The 4,334-nt window shown below is 41.4% G+C and overlaps 1 long non-coding RNA gene across 1 annotated transcript; it reads left to right on the top strand.

Annotated features, from left to right (window-relative positions):
• Positions 1-2,405: 2,405 nt before the first annotated feature.
• On the top strand, positions 2,406-4,056 carry LOC125556381. The gene is made up of 3 exons (XR_007305071.1): positions 2,406-2,524; positions 2,889-3,000; positions 3,841-4,056. It is a non-coding gene; the product is annotated as an uncharacterized LOC125556381 (long non-coding RNA).
• Positions 4,057-4,334: the final 278 nt, after the last annotated feature.

The raw sequence follows: 4,334 nt of genomic DNA, 5'->3' as shown, positions 1-4,334 counted from the left end.
GAGTAGTTTACTTCAGACCTACGGGTCCATAGTTAGTAGCTAGATGGCTTCTTCTCTCTTTTTGGATCTTAATATAATGTTCTCCCCCTCTCTTCTGGAGATCTATTCGATGTAATCTTATTTTTGCGGTGTGTTTGTTGAGACCGATGAATTGTGGGTTTATGATCAAGTCTATCTATGAATAATATTTGAATCTTCTCTGAATTCTTTTATGTATGATTGGTTATCTTTGCAAGTCTCTTCGAATTATCAGTTTGGTTTGGCCTACTAGACTGATCTTTCTTGCAATGGGAGAAGTGCTTAGCTTTGGGTTCAATCTTGCGGTGTCCTTTCCCGGTGACAGTAAGGGCAGCAAGGCATGTATTGTATTGTTGCCATCGAGGATTACAAGATGGGGTTTCCTTCATATTGCATGAGTCTATCCCTCTACATCATGTCATCTTGCTTAAGGCGTTACTCTATTTTTAACTTAATACTCTAGATGCATGCTGGATAGCAGTCGATGAGTGGAGTAATAGTAGTAGGTGCAGGCAGGAGTCGGTCTACTTGTCTCGGACGTGATGCCTATATACATGATCATACTTAGATATTCTCATAACTATGCTCAATTCCCTCAATTGCTCAACAGTAATTTGTTCACCCACCATAGAATACTTATGCTCCCGAGAGAAGCCACTAGTGAAACCTATGGCCCCCGGGTCTATCTTTATCATATCAATCTCCTACTACTTAGCTATTTACTTTGCCTTTATTTTGCTTTGCATCTTTATCATAAAAATACCAAAAATATTATCTTATCATATCTATCAGATCTCACTCTCGTAAGTGGCCCTGTAGGGATTGACAACCCCTATTTGCGTTGGTTGTGAGGATTTATTTGTTGTGTGCAGGTACGAGGGACTCGCGCGTAGCCTCCTACTGGATTGATACCTTGGTTCTCAAAAACTGAGGGAAATACATACGCTACTTTGCTGCATCATCCCTTCCTCTTCGGGGAAAACTAACACAGTGCTAAAAGAGGTAGCAAGAAGGATTTCTGGCGCCGTTGCCGGGGAGGTCTACGCAAAAGTCAACATACCAAGTACCCATCACATACACTTATCTCCCGCATTACATTATTTGCCATTTGCCTCTCGTTTTCCTCTCCCCCCAATTCACCCTTGTCGTTTTATTCGCCCTCTCTCTCTATCCTCCCTCTCTATTTGCCTCTTTTTGTCCGATTGCTTTTGTTTGCTTGTGTGTTAGTTTGCTTGCTTGTCACGATGGCTCAAGATAATACTAAATTGTGTGACTTCACCAATACCAACAACAATGATTTTATTAGCACTCTGATTGCTCCTCTTACCGATGCTGAATCTTGTGAAATTAATACTGCTTTGCTGAATCTTGTCATGAAAGTTCCGTTCTCCGGCCTTCCTAGTGAAGATGCCGCTACCCATCTAAATAGCTTCGTTGATTTGTGTGACATGCAAAAGAAGAAATATGTGGATAATTTAGATATATTAAAACTGAGCACCTTTCCAGCCCTCTCGGGCTATTAGCACTTTCAGCCTTTGGATCATCAGTTTAGGATGTTTTGGGCCGTTAGATTTACTCTTAATCCCGCCTGGAATCATTGTGTTCGCTAAAACCGAGTGTTTCCTTGTTGGGCCGCCGCTCCGGTGACTATTTTGGACCCCTGGTGTGAAATTGGGCCTAATGGGCTTTTACAAGTGTCCTTCCATGCAGCCACACCCCACGACGCTCCTTTCATCTCTCTGACTCTTGCGCACGAGACCTACCCTCGCCTACCCTAGGTGTGTCGCCGCCGCCATGGTCTTCATCTCGCAGCTCCTCAATCACCCCGTCGGAGCGGCGTCTCCGTCTACGTACGCCTACTCGCGGTTGTCCTCTTTCTCCTGTATTCCCTAAAGGTGCAGCAGGGAGCATCTTTTTCTTGAGGCGGCGATGAGCTACATCCCCAAATCGGTGGCGCACTAAATCCCTGAAGCATGTGTTCGATTTTTCAATCCATGTCTGGAGTTCTCGGGCGCGCCGTCGCCAGATCCACCACGTCGAGCAACCAACTAGTGGTATGTACAAACATCTGACCAGTTTCTAATTGGGGGGCCCTCTCGGTTGGGAGGGGCTCAGGGCGTGCATCACTTCGAGGGTCTGGAATGGCAGTAAGATAGGTTCCTTCAAGTGCAACTTCCAATTTATTCTGCATCTGACTTCTAGAGTAGAATAAATTGGTCAACAGAAGGTGGTCAGTATATTAGAGACTTCAAGAAATTTGAATCGAAAGTTGTCAAACTTGAGTACCTGAATATCATTGATCCACCTGGGAATACTGCATGTTATATTGAGTTTATGTGACATCCATATACAGACGTCCTGGACTGACTGCATAACCATTTCTTTCAGGGGTAATTTTATAATTCACTATTAAAATGTGGAGTCGTGACGAGACCAGGTTACTTGCAGAGAGGTTAGCAGGGCAACACGTCCCGGCTTCGGGCCTCATGGACCTCACGCCGATCAGGTTGGTACGAACTGGCGCTCGACTGTTTGTCTGTTCGACGGGCAAAACCGATCTGTTGTAGTTTGACGGAAGTACTCAATCTTCAGTTTCTGGTTGACTCATGGTGGATGATGTGTGCCACTTGCCTGTGACGCATAATGCAGTAGGTGTGACTTTTTGTTTTCTCTAGTACAAGCATCTGTGCATATAAGCTTACCTCACCTGGCACTCTCCGATCACCTTTACTACTCCAGCAACAGAACCTCTAGCAGCATGGTTCTTGGCTTGGTTACTCTCTATCTACATTTGTTTCTTTCCTGTACAACCCCTCTTCCACGCAATGATTACAATGTTCTAATATCTTACCAATCCTTATTTTGTGCAGGTGGTGTCCATACTGGTTGGATTCAATTGTTTCGGGTAAATCTTGGAGACTGGTTCTGGCATTTTGATTTGGGGAATCTTTTAGTTTTCAATCTCAAATGGCCATTGGACAGGTTATTACTAGCGCATTTTGGGAATTCTTAAGTTTCCACCTCCGGTGGATAGCGGCACTTAATTTTGTTTTAAAGTTCTCTATTTGTTGATTTGGTTTTCCATCATGCTCCAAGTTAAATGGATTTGTGCAGATTTTCTCTAAAGTAAATGATTGGTCAAGGCAAATGATTACCGATGCTAGAGTAGCAATTATGCAGATTTTCTCTAAGAATTACTTCATGTTCTGGTTCCTTTTTCTGTTATGTCTTGTGAGCATACACAAAGATGTCCAGGGAATATATATCTTCTCCAAGAAGCAAAGGTAAAATCTAATTAGAAGAACGCATGTTTTTAGTAGTAACACCTAACCTCCTTATTGGAAATGGGTTCCTGTGGTATCCACCAGGCGTGTGTATGGGTGCTAGGTTAATTTTTTTGTAGTTATCCACTAACCTGGAAAACACCACGGAACCTATTCGGCTCTTAGAATCAGACATCACAGAGCAGCCATTCCGGCAATTCTCAAATGTTGATGTCCATTCCAAGCTTTACATAGATATCTTTCCTTAAAATAAATAAATTATAGTTAGAAACAAGCCCGTCATAAAGGAGGATCTACACTTAGCAATTTTATTTCAATAGATTGAAGAAATGAATGAAAAACATGGTTTTTGTTATATATGTGAGGATACTATTCGAATCCTTCTTGCTATTTTTATGAGGCATCACTTCACAATTTTTATTTATGGAGCTTCCTTCAGTATGTAGTCTATAGATGCAACTTTATTTATTGGTCCATACATTTTCTGTAGATGACATCTCAAGCACTTGCTCTAATAAATTATAATTTATTTATACAGGCCGGTGCTGATGTGAATAAAATTGACTATATGGGCATTACTTGATGGCAGCAATGAACAGTGTCCTACCTGGTATGATGAACTGCTTACTAGATGCTGGTGTTAACCCAAATGTTCCTGCCAGACTGAGTTAATGAGTCTTATATTATTTCCTCCTCTGCCTTTGTGATCCCATTTTCATGCAGTACGAAGTTAAAAGTAGTTTTATGTTTTTGTTTCAAGGATACTAGAAGAGGGGATCTTGACTATTGAGGTCATTAAAGTAAACTTCACTATTTAGATTGATAAAGTTGAAATCTGATCGTACTTCCTGTGTTATAGTTTTCATTTCCACTAGAGGATTTCACTTTCATTACCAGTGCTGATGTTTTGTTTAGCATGGCTTGGGATATTTCATGTTCACGTATCAAAGACTCATTACCAGCGTTGATGTTTTATTTAGCATTGTTGCTAATTCATATATTTCCTTAAAATTTAAAAGGAAATAGTATTAT

The sequence above is a fragment of the Triticum urartu genome, chromosome 5, assembly GCF_003073215.2.
Source record: "Triticum urartu cultivar G1812 chromosome 5, Tu2.1, whole genome shotgun sequence".
NCBI lineage: Eukaryota > Viridiplantae > Streptophyta > Magnoliopsida > Poales > Poaceae > Triticum > Triticum urartu.
Note: the sequence above shows the minus strand (reverse complement) of the source record. Positions and strands in the feature narration are given on the sequence as shown.